Source organism: Oxyura jamaicensis, chromosome 17, assembly GCF_011077185.1.
Source record: "Oxyura jamaicensis isolate SHBP4307 breed ruddy duck chromosome 17, BPBGC_Ojam_1.0, whole genome shotgun sequence".
NCBI classification, from domain to species: domain Eukaryota; kingdom Metazoa; phylum Chordata; class Aves; order Anseriformes; family Anatidae; genus Oxyura; species Oxyura jamaicensis.
The window spans coordinates 8,987,128-9,006,875 of NC_048909.1; the positions used below are offsets into that span (position 1 = coordinate 8,987,128).

Here is a 19,748-nt window from a genome sequence, read left to right on the forward strand (position 1 = left end):
GCTGAAATGTGGGGTGGGGATGGGGGGAACGAGCCGGGCTCCGGCGGGCTGAGGGGAAGCGGGCGGCTGGCGGAGCGCCTGAGGAGGGCGCGGGGGAGCGCCTGGCCGCTTTCAAAGGCTGTAATGGCTCTAACGGCTGTAACAGCTGTAACGGATCTAACGGCTCTAACGGCCCTAACGGTTCCAACGGCCGCAGCAGGAGCCGGGCACCGCCGTCTCTCAGCCTCTGCTGCCCCCTGTCGGCCCGCGGCGGCTCAGCGCGGGCGGCGGGGCCGAGCCGGGCCCCATCGATCGGGCCGTATATTACCCCGGCCTGCTCGCTGCCGGGGCCAAACCTCGGGGTTTTAAAACAGGTTCACCAAATTGTCAATTAAGTGCAAATCAATCCTCAGCCATTTATCACTGTGTTAATCCGTCCGCGCGGTCCGAGGCGAAAAATCGATCGGCTCCTGTCACCGGGGACCAATCGAGGAGAGCTCGAAGACCAACATCTGCTGCATCAGGGCAACAGCTGAAATTTATAATCTCGGAGAAAAATTGCTGCTGGCCAAGAGGCACATTAGGAAGTTGGGGAAGTTGAGGGCGTGCGGGGGGAAGGGGCAGCCACAAAGCGCCTGCGCAGCGAGGCACGGTGCAGGGGGGTCCGGCAGCTTTGGCCGAGGAGCTGCTGGTTTGTGAAGGGGAGAAATAAAGGCTGCTAATTCTGAGAGTGATGAGGGGATACAGGCAGCTCTGAGGCATCCAGGGGTGGTGAGGGGATGCTTGGTGCTCCCTGAGGGAACGCTCGGTGTCCAACATTTGGTTCTGACCTGGGGAAGGGGCAATGAGGAGGCCTCCAGCTCCACCACTGCACACTGGTGGGCATCTGCTCCCCCTGAGCGAGTCTGTCCCAGTGATATCCCCTGTTTTGTTAAATATTTATAGTGACTGAGCTGCCTTTTACGTAGAATATCTAGGTACCATTTCTCGAACGGGAATAAGCACCAGCAGGGCTGTTCAGCAATGGTATATGGTGCTCGAAAGCACAGGATGGAGCAGCAGCACCCGCAGGAGTCTGCGGCCACCCACCCCTCTGCCTGCTGCACTCACAGTCAGTCAGTTTTATCACAGCAGCGCCCAGAAGCACAAAGGCAGGGCTGCAGACGTGTGACCACGTACTGCTGCAGACACTCAGTGCATCATGAAGCTTTTCCTCTCTGCTGTATCTCTGTGCCACAAGTCTTGCCTGAAAAGCCCACGCAACATCCTCCAGACCATGGGAGGGAAATTGGGTAAATGCTGAAAGAAGGAAACAGCTTGCAAATGTGCTAGCACACAAGCAGCAGAAGGGCCAGGCTGAGTTCAGGTTTGTAAGTGCTTGAGATTGGGACACTGAATACAAGAGGAAATTTAACCCCTTTTATTTGTGGACTTCTCCCCAGTTCAAAGTGCTACCTTTGAGCTTACATGTCTAAGCAGGTTCACTTCGTTTCTCATGGATCACAGCTCTACTGGAGTTTGTGTCTGCTCAGATTCTTGTATGAGGCTTCAGACCTACCCCTTGAGGAAACTGAAGCTCAAAAATCGTCCTAAGGGAAAGGAGACGTGGTACTGATAGGGCCTTGCTGATAACTGGGAAACCCAGCTATGCCTGCAGCAGCCAGCATGCCCTTGCAATGTGCCGATTTGGTGTACTGCAGAAGCCTGTGACCATCACATTTAATGGGAACATCTCAAGGGCTCTCCAGAGCCAGCTGCTGTTAACACAGAGCAGTGTTCAGAGCATAATTGTGGTTATTTTTTAAAATGCCTACAAAACAAACACAGTTTTTATGTCATGGGAAATAAAGCGTCTCAGTTATTGTTTCATGGAGCTACCAGAATTGCTGGAAAGGATGTCAAAATGCCCTCCCTAGAGGCTTGCTAAAGGACAACATAGTCAGAGTCTCTTTCTGGAAGAGCTTACAAAGAGAAATGACTGCATTGGAGAGTTTATTTCTCGAGCTTCCTTTAAGTTCTTACTGAATGCAGATCTTGAAATAAAAGCACAAGTTAAGAGCTGGGAAATTCAAATTTTTTTAAAAAACTTTATTTTATATCAGCATTTTTTCACAGCTGTAATCATGCTGTGTTTCAGTATGAACTGAACTGAAAAGTGCCTTTTCATTGTGTGTCCTAGTCTGGTCCTTACCAGAATCATAATTGTTTAAACACAGTTTTCTTGCAGGAAGGAAATTTGTGCCCAGTCATGCTTTGTATTTTTTGGTGATGCCAGCAATAGCTATACAGGAACAGAGGAGCTGAACATATTATTGAACTGTTTAGAAACTGCCATATTTCAAGTAAAGAAAAAGGTATTTGCTACCTTCTCCTGACATTCAGATGCTCTTTATCTATGATACTGTGTAGTTATTGGGATTAATGGAATGAAGGGAAAACCATGTGTGGATCTTTTTCCCTCCAGCAACATTCATTAGAATGAAAAAAATAATAATAATAAAAAAAAATCAACCCCTTTTGGAGGGGGCTGGGGGGTGTTATATTTTTCTTGTAAAATTTGGTAAAATACCACTCACAATCGGTTTGGTTGGTCTTGTTTCCCAGATTAAAGAATTAAGGATTGACTAAACTCTTCTCAAGTAGTTAAGAAATGAACCATCTGTATAAGAATCTAGGACAGATTACACTTAACCTTATTCTGAAGCAAGAGATTAAGATGAGAACAGCTACTGTAATTAAGATGCTGCAGATGCTGTTCACTAAATATGCAGCATAGGAGATCCTAGACTCTTGTACTGCAAGAAAGTGAAAAATAACACAGGATCTTTTCTAAAAGAGCCTCAATATTTTGTCTGTGAAATCCGTCTCACTCCAATCACTTTTAACCGAACCTGTTACGTTTGTCAGGCAGTGCTGTGCTAGTGATTCACTCCTGGGTTCACTTTCCATGGGCTGTGGTGATGTTCACCACTAAAGATGTTAAAGCAGGTTCAGGTGCCTGTCAGGAAGTTGCTCTCTTGCTCAACCACTGCAAAAGCTTCTGGAAAGGACTTTAGTTCCTTCTGTGGGAGGTCAAAGGAAATGGGCAAGCTGTGCCAGCCCAGCTTGGCATCTTCTTCTGGGATTCCCAGCTACAACAGATCATTATCATAATTTTAAGCAACATTTGTAATTAATAATAAGAGCTATGATTTAGGAGTAAGAAGCCCTCAATATTAAAATGGGAAGAAACTTCTGCTTCTTATTTATTTATTTATGTTAGTTTTCAGTTTTTAAAGGTTACTGCAGTAAAAGGATTGTCCTGAAACCTTTCTTGAAGGTAAAGTAACTATTCAAGTGACAGTATGAAATATTGAATGTTGTGTGTAGAATCTGTCTGTCTTGCTGGCCAAAAGAGCTTCTTGCTGATGCCTGCAGAAGTCCAGGCTCCTCCTAACTCCAGAGAGCTGAAGTGCCTCAAGACTGGGAGGATGTGAATATTGCTGACTAGGGGATTTTTGATGGCTGCACATGAAAGTCATTTTCTGTGTGACCTTTGTATCTGGCAGCTCAGGAAAGATTTTTGGCTACTATGACTCTTGGGTATAAGGTAAAATACCAGAGCATCAATCTAACTGGCCTTGAGAAAATTGCAAATAGTAATCTGGCTCCCACTGGGAAGCCCAGACCTGGAAGTGAGCGGAGTATTTCCAAGCACTCATCTGTAAATCTTGTCATGATGCATCAGTCTCATACTTAATGACGTGTTCTTCATACAGCAAGTTTCCAAATTGTACTAGTAAGATAGAACTAAATCCCTAGCAGCAGATGGGGATCCCAAATGAGGCAGGAATTAGACATAAAACAAAACCAAGAATTTTTTAAATTTGTTTTACCAGCATTGATATAGAGATCTTTAGTGATGACATTTTTCTTTCACTTCCCATGCGGGAGGTTTGCTGAAAACAGAGAAAAGACACTGAGGTGTTCCCTGAAGGAACTGAAGTTATTTATCATCATGTGAGTGAAATTCAAAGATATCCACTGCACACTTGTGAAATCAGCCTGGGAGAATGACCACAGGCCTGTGTTCAGGTGAAGTAGTCTCGGATGCTCACATTTATCAAGTGAAGTTATCTGGTTAAGCATCACTTCTGCTAACAGGAGAGCTTTTCCTCATTAATAGACTTGGCCTTCTTGAATATTGTCAGGGAGAGAATATTTTCCTAATCCTTTCCCTGTTCGACACCAATCATGCTCTTTAGGCTAAACTAGCATCCTGCAAGAGAGACAGTCCAGCACCTCATCTGCTTTAAGAAAACCCTGCTGTGACGTGTCTGTGTATGTGCAGTGCTTTTCATGCATTGCCACCAGTTCTAGAAAAGCTAACTGCTGGTGGGTGCTTCCTGGGTGGGGTGGAGCAGCCGCTGTGCCCCCACACAGCACCAGGGAGTGATTCTCCCTTAGGTCACCTTTATGCCAGGCAGAGCTCTGGCAGTCCTGCGTGTCCTTCGTGGGTGTTTGCCCAGCCAGGCTTTGGCCTGTGCTGTACCAGGCAGACCCATGTTCTTCTGCTTTGTTATTCCAAAAGCCTCACCTGAAACAGGGGGGGAACATCTTCAGAATATTATCCGTGCTTAATAGAAAGCAACACATTTGAAGCTGCTCCAGAAATGAGTTGTGCATTATTTAAAAAGGGAAGAGTATTACTACCTTCCTTGAATCTCACTCTTCTTGCCTATCAGATTTTTTTTTCCCCGGGATGGCAGGGAGTTGCTTAAAATGAAAAATTGATCATAGTGAACAGCTGAAAACTGGTTTGCATAAGTCACAGTTATTATTCAGATATTACAATGCAAGGCAGTGAGACCCATGAATACTCGCACAGAGGCATTTAAATATAAAAGCTTAGTACTTCCAACCCCAAACAATCCCTGCAGCCTGCCAACAAACGAGAATCTTACTGGAATACACATAAATCATCTTGTTTCTGACAAATCCTGAAGAAGCAGGGGGAGGGGGAACAGAATCCCTTGCTAATTCTCCCAAGCTGCTGTTTATTGAAATTAGGCAGCAAGGATAAACTATAGCTGGATCAATAATTATCTGTCTAATATAATCAAGTGCCTCCTATGAGAGCCTGCCGTTAAGCACAAGTTCCTGCCAAAGCCTTGGACGATGTTTCATGCAGCGAACTATCTGGCGACTCAAATGACGGGAATGCAAACCGAGATGTGTCCCGCTGGGTGGCTGCACTTCTGGAGGGGGCAGCTCCCTCCAGCCACTGACAGCTCCCTTCGTGATGCTGTTTCTCATTGTTTGCAGGGTGACAGCACGGTGCCAGGTGCAGGACAAACAGAGGAGGAGGCAGACAGAGCCTGGTGAACCCAAAGGCTCCGGATCGCCTTGATTCTGCAGCAGGCCTGCAGCTGGATCAGGCACGAGTGGGATTCCTTCACATAACACAACACGCTGTTTTTTAGGTTTGTTTGGTTTTGTGCTGTAATCCTTCTGTTCTGTCCACTCCTGCTCAAAGCCCATGATTCTCCTGCTACCAACTTGGATGCTTGCTCAGAAGTGTAGATTTGGGGGCCTCCATGCGTGCCTGAGAGTGGCTGAGCTCTTCGACAGACCACCATTATCTGTAGAGATAAGGATAGAATCAGTAGTGCAGCTGCAAATCAAGAAGCACAGCAAAATTAACCAGCATTTCCATCACAACAAGTGAACTGTGAAATAGAAACATGCGAGAAATGTTTCCAGAAGTGAGGAAATGAAGGGCAGAATCCATTTTTACCATATTCTGCCCACCAGGCCCCGTCACTTAAATCTCCTGTATTTACCATGCAGGTAACGGAGCTGCTAGGACTCCAGGAAGCCTGCGATTAGACAGCTGTACAGACACAGCTAATTGAAACTCTCAGTGATCAGGATGAATGCAGAAAAGTATTCTGGCAGTTTTCACCTTCTCTAAAACGCTTTTAACATTCATCAAGAAGTTCCTCGCATTCTTCTGATTTTCAGGCTTCCTACTTGAAGCTGCACGTCTGAGAGTTATTTTGATGGACAACCCAGTTAAACCACAAATTAGTCATTTACAGGCAACTTTCTTCTGTTTCCACAGTTGAGCTGCAGAATATTAAAGGCTTGTAGGTGTTACTGCTAGTCATATATTGCAGCAATAATGTGTCCTACTGCTATGAACATCATTGCAGAATTCATCAGTTCCATGAAAAATAGTTCCACGTGCACAAGTGTGTAAGTTCACCGCAGCGCTCGTGCCTGGACTGTGCCAATGCTGCCGACAGCAAGAGACATAGATCACTTTGTGATGCTGCTGAATGCCTCCCTACATGCATATGAAAATGCTTCTTTGAAATTAAATTCACAGTTTGGGGCCCTCCCCAACACCCCATAGGTACATGTGTTTTTGGAGCCACTTAATGTGTATTCTGATAGGCATAGCTTTACATTTAATGTCTTCATTTCAAGATAAAAACCTTCCCTCTTGCCTGTGCTCAGATTGAGCAAGAGTGGTGCAGGGACAGCTGTGAAATGACTGGAGGTTTGGGCGTAGCGTAAGGATTCTTATTCCTGTTGGAAAGTGATGCTTCTTACAAATGAAAAATAAGTAAGCAAGAAACACAAAACCAAAATAATCACAAGCAACTGTACACTCATTCACTGCTCTGGTTGGTGTCCTCTGCAGATGTAGCCGCTCGTTAGATCCAGTCAGATGGAGACCACGTAATTAACAGCTTTTCTGACCCTCTCATGTCACAACCCAGGAACGATCTCTCCTGCTGAAGGAGGCTTCTGACACAGAAGTCCCTTCCCTAAAGGGCCTGCAATGGGCACTTAGGCTTTACTAAATGCAATAAGCTAACGTACCTCTATAAAACATCCCACTTGGTGTTTCAGGTAGCAACACAAATGAGAGCAGGCACACCAACATTCAGATGCAGAGCCATTTCCTCACTAGCTAGCAAAATTCTAATAAATTCAGTACAAAGGAGGTTATTAGAGCTGCTTGCTAAACTGCTCTGCAGAGGAAGGTCTGGGCAGAGACCTGCAGCTCTCATTACAGCCCACACCTGCCTGAATGCCTCCAGGTGAGCCCTGCTCACCGCTTCCTCCAGCCTTCGAGATCGGCAGGCGATGGATGGTGCTTCTGCTGCTAGCAGGTAGTGGGGGCCTGCGTGGCCTTTTCTCTCTTTTCTGAGCAGATATTGAGTAAGTTGTAAGTTACTGAATATTATTCTCTGTGCTGGTGAGGCTGGTTCTGCTGGAAGGTACAATCTTAGGAGGATTTCGGGAATTATCTGTATTTTAAAGGAGTGTGAATTGGTTCACCATGTATTGCTGGTTAAGTTGTGTTAGTTTAAAGGAACGTCCTACAGAAACTCTGAGCTATAGGGATCTGAGTAAATTAAGCTTCAATTTGCTCAAAAGGAAGAATTGCTGCTAAATAAAGCCTTGTATCCAGAAAAAAGCTCCTCAAAGTCTGTCAAGAAAAGGAGTCTTTAGTACCTGAGCAAGTAAAATCAGCTATGGGTGTGTGAAGTCTGGCTCCTCTGAAATTGCCTACCAAATGAGTGTGGGAAACATTTAAAATTCTAATGTTTTGGAGCTGCTTTCTGATCTAATGCTCATTTAGGTGAATAAGTTGAGCTGCTCTGAGTTTAGCCAAGTGTAATTTAGATGGTCGTTTGTTGCCCCCTCTCCTGCGAGGGTGTCAGGTGAAATGTGACGGGCTGCCACTGCAACGCCGAGCTGCAAGGGCAGGACAGCAGCAGTGGCCCAGAGGAATTCATTTGAGGGGTGTGGGTGTCACGGGCACTTCTGCAAGCTTTTATTTACCACTTAGCTCTAGTCAAGCAGCATTATATTGCTAGAGCTTCTGTTAATTCTAGGTAGGTATCTGCTGATTAAAAAAGCAATGGCTACGATATTTATTCCAGGGGGAGAAAAGTAAGTCTGGATGTCTCCAGTGAAGGAGTTTGGCTGTATAGATACCATGGAAGTAGCTTCAGAACTGTTTGTAATGCTTTGATCCGGTGATTTGCAGTCGTGCTGTTCTGAGGACTCAGGCTCAAGGTGCTTTATGCAGCCAGAGGTCAGCTCTGGCTGGCTTCTAAGAACATAAGCCAGCAGCAGTAACGTGTAAGCTGGGAAAGATTTGACCTCTGGACTGTTTATTGATAGGCAGAGGGCATCTTGGCTGTACCTCAAAGGAGGAATATGCAAATAAGATGAGTTAAATTTAAGCCTGACAGTCTTGCAGTACTGGACCTCTGAAAAACCTCTGCAAACAGGAGTCTGTTAGCAATAAAATAAGTGAGCCCAGTAGGAATATGTGTAAAGTCAAACACACGCACGGGTGTTTGCAGGGTTGGAGCCCTCCCCAGACATTCTGCACGGTGAAGGCATGAATAAAAGATCGCCATTTGGCTCGGTGGTCTCTCCAGGCTAGGTTCATTTCTACTTACTGATTATTACTCACCGAATGTAAAGTCTATGGAAATCTAACTAATTCGTTGTTGTGTTCGGGTGGCTTCACCCTGCTGAGCTATCGATTGTCTGCACTCGAGGTATGCTTGTTATTGTAGGAGGCTCCTGAGCTCTTAGCCTGCCATTGACTCAGTATTTCTCTGGAGCAAAGGAATTTCCAGGCAGGGGGAGGCTGTAGTTAATTCTCTATAAATTTTCATCTTTGCACATTGAACCTGGAGGAAACTCTTCTAATTGTTGACAAAATAACACTCTCATTCTTAGCAGTAAAAGCGGGAAGCTGACTAAAGAGAGCAGGAGAAATTCCCACTTGAAAGGAAGCTGCTAAACGTGCTTCAACAACTGATCCGATGTTCTCTTCCCAGCCTCAAAGCCGGGGGCAGGACACGGTCCCTTCCCATCCCTGACATTCTGTAGTTCTGGGACACCCTTCTGAGCGGAGTGCAGAAATAAAGAACTACATAAAGCGGCTGGTGAGAGCCGCTCTCCCTGTGCCGCTCGGAGGAGCGGTGCTCAGCCAAAGCCTTCTTCTGGTTCACAGGGGGCTCCCACCGAGCAGCCCCTGGGAGCTGTCTTCTTCCTTGTGAGCCAGGTACGCAGAAACGTTTAGAAAATGAGCATGAGTGTGGAACACCTACGTGCCTCCGGTGATTGCAGGGCTCTGTGGGATCTTGTCTGGAGATTCCCTTATTCCGCACATACGCTCGTATGCAATTATGTGCTTGGCTTCTCTGTTTTCGCTCGGCGGAGCGCTTCCTCTTGCAGGGGATGTAACATCTCCACCGGAATAAGTGACAAAGGGTGGGGTGAGGGCTTTATAACCATAAGTAGGGATCAGCTCATGTTTGTCAGCATGGCTAATCCCTCGCCTGTTTCATCACGATTCTCCCAGCTGAGCAACAAAGCCTGCAAGGAACCAACTTTACCAAAAAAAAAAAAAAAAAGCCTGAAACTAAGGGAAATCAAAAGCAAATTATTTTCCAGATTATAGCCCTCCAGAGCTGCTGAGATATTGCCCATTTTTCACAGCAGACAAAAACATTTTCCTGGGGATCAATTTAGCTTCCAGAAGTCGGCTCCTTTCAACCCATAATCCATCATATTTCCCCATTTGCAATCTCTCCGTGTCTGAGTGTTTTAAGTTTCCTATGAATTATTTTATAAAGAGTATAAAGAGGCCTTTCTTCCTGCAGAAATGAGGGAGTTGCCTTTCTGCCCTATCAGGTCAGATACCATTAGACGGTTGTACAAGGGGGCCCTGCCATCCATACCTCCATATTGGCAACCACCTTAGTAGGCTCATCTGTCAAAGAGATCTGGTAATCAATCACTGCAGTGATCAATATGCAGCTTATGCATTCATCATTCCTTTGAGGAGACTATTAGGATGAAGTTGTCAGTGAAACAGGAACAAAGGGAGAAATATACTGAGATGGCTGAGGGGTGTGGATGTGTGCTGGGGCAAGAAGAGGAGCTTAAAGAGAGGAAATAGAGCCCCAGAGAAAAAGGGAAGGAATTTTGCACCTTGGAGGAAGGAGAAGTTTGTGACAGATTTATTTGGGTGCCCAGGAACATAGTGCAGGAGGTGACTCATCTTTCAAGAGGCAGAGCAGTGTAAGAACAAATCCAGATCTCTTGATTGGTGTGTCAGCATGATTTGTGGGCTGCTCTGCCAAGGTAAAACGGGTACCGCTAGCAGCTGGGCACAAGCGAGCCAAGGAGGAACACGGCGCAGGAAAGCTTACGAATGAGTCCATGAGAAGCACGCCGAGGCAGGGAGAGGACTATTTATTTATTGTCCTGAACTCGTTCCTTTATTCCATTTAATCTGAGCCCGGGAATTATTGCAAACATTGATGATCACTTCTGCCTTGACAAATACACCGGGGGGCCCTCCAGGTCTCGGCAGCACAGGCACCCGGAGGCATTTCTGATGAGCCCGGGGCAGCTGGCTGCCAGCACACAACCACGTTTCCCTTTTGCCCTGCCGGGTGATGCTCTGTACCCCCCGAGCAGCGTGCCCCGAGGGGCACGGGGTGTTCTGCACCCTGGAGGGGGACAGCCTCGTGGGCTGGGGGTGTTGGGTCGATGCCTACTGGCTGTGCTCCACAGGGAATGGAGCCCAGCGAGGGATGCAGGGGGAAGGGCGTCCTTCGCTTGGTGATGGAAAGGATGGATGCTGGGGTTGTTGGCAGGCAGCTGCAGCTAATGTGATCGCTCTGGTGTTGCCAGGCCCTTGTGGATGGAGGTTGGGGCAATGGGACAGGTGGATTTGGCTCCCGTGGTGCCAGGAGCAGGGTTGGCACCCAGATCTGATCCCAGCTCTGGTGGACTCAGGGGAAAGGGTTAATTCAGCTGGGACCTTGGAAGATTGCAGGCTCGCTTATGATTATTCCCTTATCCCGATGGCAGAGCCATTATTTAGTCAGTGTAATAATTTACATTAATTGGATGTAATGCACAACAAATTTATGAGATGGGGAGCTGGGCTCAGCTTTTGCATGAAACTCATCATTGTGACGTGCTGACCGAAGGTGGTAGGCTCAGACCTGCCCGTCACAGAGACGCGGTGCCAGCATGCAGGCAACGTCCTGGTCACTGCAGAGAGCTCCCAGGGGAAATGTGGGGCAGGGATCCAGCCTTGACACGTGTTTGGATGTGGCTGAAAGCCCTTGGGCTGTGGTGGCCTTACCACTATTAGCAGGTATGGGTACGTCCCTCCAGCTCGTGAGTGCCCACAATAAGAACAATAACAAAACAGGAAAGTGAGAGCAGGTTCCCTTTGTCTTCCAGCCACCTCCCCGGTGCCACGGGCTAAGGCAGGGGTCTGCGAAGCCCAGCGCAGCCAGGTCCCTGCAAACCGGTGGGACTGGGAGGCTCTGACCCCAGGACTTGGGAACAAAGAGAAAAGGGAGAAGCCGGCAGTGTGATCTGTGGTGCTAATTAGTCTGACCCCAGTGACTGTGTCTTAAAGCACCACCGCTGACCTCTGACCGCCAGGTTCCTCCGCTGTGATCCAATAAAAGCTGTAGGAATGAAGTTTGCTTTGCATGTGGCCCCAGGGTATTTGTCTCTTAACTAATTTGTAAGAAACCTGGGAAAATATTGAATCCTTCCATTAACCTTCATATCCTTACTTTACAAGACCCACTTTCCTCCTCGGATGTAATGACCATTCATAAAAGCATCGCGTACCTCTAACCTCGCGGCTCGATAGCAGGACACGGGCTGCTCTGCTGTGGGCAGACATGGGGACGTGACAGATGCTCCAGCATGCCCACCCAGGAAAGCTCCTCCCGTGGCCATAAACCAGATTTTTACAGGCATAGCTGCTGGCAGAGAGGTATCCCCCTGCCCTGAAGCCCAACAAGCCCCAAGGGCCAAGTGTGGCTGCGCTGGAGGCTGGTTTCATTCTGGTTGCTTTCTCCCCCCCGTAAGGCCACCCTGTCCTTGCTGTTTTCTCTCTCCCTGTGTTGGCTGCTGACCCAAGCTCGTGTTGTGTGCTCTGGGACTCACGGGAGCAGAACTGGCTCTGCAGCCAGCTCTTTCTGGAGGTGCTGCAGCCGTCAGCACTGCTGTAGTTGTGCACAGAACCAGCCTTCATGTAGCCTTCCCCAGGTGCCTTCCTGAACTGACTGATTATTCCACTTTAAACTTATGCTAACTGCAAAACTAACTTTCATCCGTCCCTGACCTTGGTGCACTGATTTCACCCCCTCATTTTTGTACCTTGCAATGTTCCTCTCTCTGAAGCAGATCCTGAATGAGAAATGGTTCAGCAGCAAAAATCCAGACCTTAAAAGCTGCTGCAGGCAAAATCCCTGTGCATGTCGCAGCCTGAGTGCGTGACTCAGATTCGGATGTCAGCACAAAAACGTCAAGCAAAGCCTCCGCTTCAAGTGGCACAAAGCATCCACCCTTCAGGGACCCTTCTCTTGTGCTGAGCTAAGAGTTGTCCCGGCACTTCTGTGGGCAGGACCACGGGAAGGCCGTGAAGCAGCTGTCTTGACTTTCTCTAAGGTCTAGAGCAGAACTGTCAAAGGCACTGACGTCCCCAGCAGGCACAGGCTGTCTGTGGGATGCCAGAGAAAACAAGGACAGGATCTGACATCTCTTCTGCCCCACACTGGTCCAACCCGTGACCATGAGCCTGGAGTCCTCCTTTCTTGACAGCCTCTTCCAGTGTGCAATGTATCTTAGTCTTTGGTACTAATAATTTATTGTGGAATTAAGTGTATTGCATAGGAAGCGTGCCAGTAATGCTCTGCCAGTATATGTACGACACTTTGTTAATTAAAAGTATTAGGCAATATAGACTCCATTGTTGGGAATTAATCAGTTTAATTATGAAGAGTATTGAGTATCATGGTTAAAATAATAGCTTTTGCCAAACACCAAGATGAGAGCCAGGCATGGAATATGTTATTTTTTCACTAAATAGTAAATCATTGCTCGTGTCCTTCCCTAGTGCACTGCGTGGGCACCAAGCTGCCGAGAAGGTGGAGCCCAGGGTTGGAGAAAGGGAAAAGGGACCATGCCCTAGATTTTCCCCATTTTCAGCACACTCGAACCTTCTTTGCTGTGGCTTTTCAGAGGACCAACCCCATGCTGCCTCTTATCTGAGCCCAGGATGGAGCTTCACAGGTTTCAGAGTGCTGCCTACTCCAGTAAGGCCAGTCCTGGAGGGTCACAAACAAAACCCTCACCTGTGCTGGGACGTGGAGGGCTGCTGTCACACAGCCCTGTTCTCCCTCTTTTGTCCATCCTTCTTCTAACCCAGTAATCACAGCCATATACCTTTATATTGGGAATAGTGGGATCTCTTTCACTCTGAGACGAAAAGATCAATTTGCTCTCTTCATTTAAAAATGATTTATTCTCCTTTTATTTCCCTCTCATAAATCAACCCCGGCCAAGGCTCCAGGAGGGCAGGCTCTGAAAAGAATAAAATGCTGAAGCTTGGGGATGTAAATAAAAACTGCATCCCAAACAGTTTCCAGGCAGCCTCTGGAGCTGCAGATTCATCTCAAAGAAAAATAACAGGATGGCATGGGCAGCAATGAGCTCCGAGCTGCGATGTCACATTGCTTGCGTGCACAGGCTGCTTCAGAGCTGCTGCTTTTAGGGTGGAGGTCTGGAAGCCTGGCTCGGGGCTGCTGGGGCTGTGGAAGTCCATTTCCCTTGTTTGTTTGGGGGATTACTCTCCTCTCTTGGGTAGGAGTGGAGCGCAGGGGGGGTGGAGGAGGTTTAATCCCCGAGACAAGAGGAAACCTTCAAAAAGGTTAATTGCTGGGCTTTGCATTTTGTCTGGTGCGGCTGCTCACGTTACAGCAGCGATGCCATCTGCTCGCACAGCCCAGTGCCCTGCATAATTCACCAGCTTGGCGTGTTGGTGTTCGCGGGAGCGCTGCTGGGCTATTCATGAGGAAGTCACCTTTAGGCAGGGCTCAGGTAACCGGTCACCCGACACCCCCAGCCTGACTTCTGCCCTCTTGTCCTTTTGCCCTGCCTGTTCCTGCCCCCGGCTTGCAGGAGTCAATGGCCGGTGCGTGCTGGGTGGTCTGTCCCCAGCGTCCCCCTGCAGTGGCACGGGCACCGTCCCCAGCCCTGCTCAAGCATCTCCTCCTCGCTGCAGCACCGCTCCGAGTCGAGCACCTGCAGCCCAAGGGCAGAGCAGTTCCCTGCCCAGCTCCTCTCCTTGCCCTGCACACATGCAAAGCTGCAGGCCCCAGTCCCATCCGAACACACTGCCATTTTCTTCCCATCTTAAAACTTCATCCCATTCGGAAATTCTCTCTTGCTTTTTCAGTGCCCACAGACTCGTGCAGGACTTCAGGCCCTATCAGAGAAGCGTTTCAGGGCTCCAGGACGCCCAACGCACTGCTGTACCCATCTCACCGAGGTAACCAACGCATTTCAGCAGCACAACGAGAACGGGATTTTTTTCCTACTGCTCCATGCCCAGACCTTATGTGGGGTGAGTCATTTCCACGAGGGTTCTTAACTTGATATTGAGTCCGTCTCCTCTGCCAAAGCAGCCTTCTCCTCATCTCCTCCGTGTAACCTGAGTTCTCGCCCCCAGTTTAATAGCTACCTTGCCATGAATATTTAACCGAGGATCCTAGCAGATGAGCTCCAGGTAACATGTGGCAAACAGATTTCCAGTACAATAGCCCTGCTATAGTGATGATGCATAAAAGAAACCCTGCGAGGAAAGGAAGGGGTCACGGCTGGGGAGGGATGGGCACTTGGCATACTGCAGCTCCTGCCCTGCTCAGCCCACAGTGGAAAAAGGGGGCACAGAGCCCTGGTGGAGCTCACGAGGAGGCCTCAGTGAGAGGCAGGGCAGATGAACCAGGGCCCTGCTGGTTGGCCTTACCCAGATGAGTTTGGAGTGGTTTAACTGATATCCCTACAAGCCGATGCAGCCTGCCCTGCTAGCCAGCCCCATGACAGCAGGTGCCTGGCAAGGAGCTGGCCAGAAGGGCAACCCTGCAGCTGCTCTCAGTAGCCCATCGGCTAGAGACCTCCTGGCCTGAAAGCTGCAGCAGCTGGACACATAATGCATGAATTTCCATGGTCTTTTGTTTAGCTCCCTCTTAGCAATGACTTGCACGACATCCTCCAGCAGTGAGGGCCACAGTCCGTCAGTGATCTGGGGGGGGAAAATTACAGCCTACGGCCTGATAGTTTTACTGCTTACCAGTTAATTCTTGTACAGAGAGGGATAGAAGATAATTATTTTTACTCCTGTTCTTGGATACAATCTTGATTATTTGTGGACATTTACTGTATGCAGTTTCTCAATACACTTGGCACAGGTAAATCTGTGGTTCGGGGGTTCATTAATCACGAAACTGAGGATTAACTTCAGATCTAATGAGAGATTAATTTGGCAATTTCCATTCACCAGTGAGGTGTAAACCAACAGTGCTGTCAATAGCAAAAGGTCTTTGTGCTTTATTGAGCAGCCTGAATATTAACAATAATCTCTGCTGCTCTCTTCAGCCAAAAAAGAGATGCTCTGACCCCCACCCCCCAAGGACTCATTAATGATAAAGGGCCCAGATTACCAAATTAAACGGAATTACTTTGACCCAAGCAAGGGCAACAGGTTAATTTTTGCATAAACCATGGCCGTGTTCAGGCCTGAATTGCTCTCCAAGCCTGGGCCTGGGTGCGGGGCTCAGAGGACACGGGGAGGTGAAGGTCTCCAGGAGGCTGCGTGCTGCTGAAATATTGGTTATCTCACCGACTTCCCCTTGTGAGAAGGATGAGCAGGATTTACAAGGCAGGGCGGATTTGAACTGAAGCAGCCATTTGCGCAGAATAATTTCCCTTTCAAGTCCTGAATTCAGACTTTATGGCTTACCCTGCTCCTTTCCCTCAGCTGCATGCTCTCCCCCCATTCCCACTCTCAGGGTTTGGAGCCGGGGGCTGCCCTGCTGGGTCCGAGGATTGGTAGCCACACCAGTGCTTCCAGCCTGGCAAATATAGATCAGGACACTTGTTCCAGTTTTTAATCCCACTGTGAGCCTGTTATTTCAGGAGGAAATTCACCACCAAAGCAGGCAGGGAGAGCAGGGCTGTGCTGGGCCAGGCTGGGGGGCTTGGGACTTTTGGGGCTGTAAGCGGAGACCCGGCCTCTCGGGGGGGAAACCCAATAGCCCACAGGATGAGGGCTGGGCTGCCTCATAGCAAGCCCTGGCACAAAATCAGGGCTAATGCCTCAGCTTCTGGGACCCGCCAGGCTCCCCCTCCTCTTACACACCTGCAGCAGGATCTAAACAAGTCTGTTACAAGGGTGGTCAGAAAATTCCCCAGAAGAACATGTGAGGCTTTGAATAAGGATCCTCAGCAGCTCCAGAAGAAGGGTGGCAGGAGCAGCGCCTGCCCAGCCCAGCCACTTTGCCTGGGGTAGGTCCCTTGGTGGCCAGCAAGGACGAAGTCCCTTTTCCTGTGTGGTTGCAGGGAGTGGGGGCTCCCCAGGGCTCCTCATGTTGTGCTAAGCTCTGCAATTTATCGGTGTTAGTCAGGTTAATGTGCTATTGCTTTGCATATTAATAATATCTTATTACATTTGTTCTTAAGAGTGGTATCATGTTGAGGCAACGACGATTAATGGCACCTCGGTAATATTTACATATTTACATTATTAAAAAGCAATACATCTTTTAGACAGCCCCATGCATGGGCTAGAATTGTAGATGCTGCTCCTCAGCCTGCCGCAGCCTTCCCCCAGCCCTGTCCTGCTCCCAGCAGCCTGGCCCAGTGCTCAGCAGGTTCAGGTTCATTCAGGGGGATGTGGGCACCCACCAAGCAGAGCCCGGGGCTCCTGGACACCCCTCCTGTGCAGCCCCTGCCTGCCTCTACACTGCGGTCCCAGGGCAGGCCTCGGCTCCCTGAAACATCTGAGCAAAGGCTGCCCAGAAGAGCCTCCTGCTCGAAGGTGGGGTGATTTGGGGGATGGATGTTGTGGTGGCTCCCTTGGGTCCCTCCCTGGAGGCCAGACCCAGGAGCAAAAGTTTCTCCCACGTTGCGCCCCCAGGGAAAGGCTCCACAACTCATCCGGAGGCTCCCAGTCACCTCCACCGTCCTAAACTTAATTAAAGTTGCCAGCATCTAATTAAACCACTTAATTAAGTGCCACATTGTCAGTAGGTAAAGATGGAGCAGACTTAATTATTTAACACAATGACACAGAAGAAAAAACCCACCTGAAACGCGTGACACCTCCATGGTGGGCTGAGTGGCTCCGGGGCAGGGTGCCCCGGGTGTCCCGTGGGGCCAGTCCCTGGGTGGGGGATCCCACATGTTCCCCCCCTGGGTCATCGCTGCCTCCCTGCCTGCACTCCAGGCATGGGGAGACTGCAGACACACTGCTGGTGTGTCCCCCCAGCGCTGCCATGTGCCACCCTGTGGTGCCATCGGGCCATGACCGGGCCACCTGCAGCTATTTGAAGTTTCTCCAGAACAGGGACAGCTCCAATTTACTGCAGTGCCCTGCTGGGGACACCCCAGTGGGGTCAGTGCTGGCCCCTCACCATCTCACTGTCCTCCTGGATCACCCTTTTGGCTCCCAAACCCTGCAGCACAGGGGCTGTATGCTGCCCCCCTAGATCGATGCTCCCACAGGCTCAGTCCCTGCGCTCGGTGGCACCAGGGTGACGCTGTCCTTAACCCAGAGCAGCACCAACAGCCCCAGCAGCTGCTTAGTTCCTATTTCTGTCCTCCTTCCAGAACTTTCCTGGCTAAATGGTGCTGCCGATGGGGTGATGTAACCCAGCGACTCCCAGCCTGGCATTCTGCGGGTGAGATTGATGGCAATGTCTCGTCGATAAATCCATACAGACCCCAAACCCATGATGAACGTGCAGGAGGTAAAGGCAATGGTTAATATCTTCAAAATAGGCCCCAGAGCCTTCGAGTGCTGGCAAAGAGGGAAGGACGGTGACCCTTGTTAATCTTTTTATTGGCTCCAGCAGCTATTGGCACCTTTTGCTGGCCAGAAATTTGCAAGTCTTTGGGGAGCAATGATTTCACAAGCGGGGGCTCTGAGAGAGAGAAAAGAAATCCCTCCGCTCCTAAAATGGGACCATTCTTCCAGATGAAAATTGACATTTTGGTTTGAACTTCACGACCCCCAGTAATCACACTAATGGCCCTGGCTCGCCGGGGGCTGGCTGCGGCCAGGACGGATGGGCAGCGATGGATGGCTGGAAGCGGGCCGGGAGATGAGGTGGTAGAGATGCTGACAGCCTGCTCCAGCTGGCCGAGGTGCTGTGGGTCATTGCTGACCTGCTCTGTGGACTGTCATCCAAATCAGGTTTAACCTCAGTTCCTGGCAAACCTTTGGGGAGGCAGCCGCTGGGAGAGCTTGGGGACTGCTCTCAGCCACCCCGCACCAAGCCCCTGCCTCCCCTCCGTGCTCACCTCTTTAAGCAAATGCATGTCTCATGAACTCTTTCCTTGGAGGAAGGACAAATTGCTTGCTCCCTGCGGTAATCCCTAAAAACAAGAGGGAAGAAACCCAATACACCCTAAAGGCTCCCTGAGCAGCCCCAGGCAGGTAGCACTGACTTCCAGGCAGAACAAGAGAAATTAATGCTGCCTGGCATGTAGCACATCCCTTCCCTGAAAGGCTTGGCAGATGTTTTGGCTAGGTTATTTTCAGACCCTCGGGGTGTTCTCCCTGGGAAGATGGGAGGTTCTCGTCCCCCCTCCGAGGGACAAGGGACATTTGCAGTCCTGGGAGGCTCAGGAGGGCCCAGACCTCAGCCAGGGCAGCTCCACTCCTCCAGCACAGCCAAGACTCCTGGCAAAGCCAAGTCCTGGTATCAGGTAAAAAATCTGGGATGAAATCACGTCGGATGGCATGCTGTTGTTACCCACCTGCATCGCGTAGCTCGGTCAGGAAGCGGCTGTAAGTAAGGATGCAGGAGGGTCCTTTTATTTTCTAAATACCTCATTTAGTAGGTTAATATTCTGTGTTATTTTAGGACACTTTCTTCATACATCTGCCACCCAAGCCTGTGCAGATGTTTTAGGATTCTTTAATCCTGACAAAGGACTTAGCGTTAAGGAAAAATGGGTTACATAAAGATCCTTATCTCCTTAAGAAAAAAAAAAAAAAAAAAAAAAAAAAAAAAGCATGTTTGGGGCATATTGTGTACAAAACAAGACTAAAATAGAGACAGAACATCCCAGGGCCACTTACCAGACGTGCAGCTTGGATGATCCGGGTCTTGCCTGCCTGGAGCGGGCACACGAGATGGGTCCTTGTGCAGGCACCGTGGTGTGGTGTGGGTTGCTCAGAGAGGGCTGTTCTCCTCGCTGCAGAGGGCTGGAAAGGTGACCCCAACCCCTCCGCCTGCCCCAGCCCTGAGCCACCCCAGGTTCCCGCCCGGCATACAGTATTTCATCCCGTAAAATTGACAAAGTTCTCGCATTTTTGTGACTCTCGTGATTGATCCAGCCCATGTAAATTACAAAAAGGAGTTGCAATCCTCTGGGGTCTGAGGCAGAATATAAAAAGAGCACAGGCTCATGCTGCTTTAATTAAAACTTAGTTTAATTAAAAACCTTGAGAGCTTTATTAGACTCAGTAATTGATTTAATTTTCTTGTGGAATTCTATTACAAAACACTTCCAAACATGCTGGCTTTGGGATCCCGGCCCCAGGATTATCCTCCTCCCTGATCGGTGTCTTTGCCCTCTCCAAGGGATGGGGGACACACGCGTGAACTCCTCCTTGGCCAGCAGAACCAAGCTTGGTTCTC

The 19,748-nt window shown here is 49.1% G+C and overlaps 1 long non-coding RNA gene across 1 annotated transcript; it reads left to right on the top strand.

The window, feature by feature from the left end:
* Window positions 1-3,937: 3,937 nt before the first annotated feature.
* Window positions 3,938-18,645, top strand: LOC118175243. The gene is made up of 4 exons (XR_004754920.1): window positions 3,938-4,053; window positions 5,284-7,142; window positions 14,279-14,446; window positions 17,710-18,645. It is a non-coding gene; the product is annotated as an uncharacterized LOC118175243 (long non-coding RNA).
* The last annotated feature ends 1,103 nt before the right edge of the window (window positions 18,646-19,748 follow it).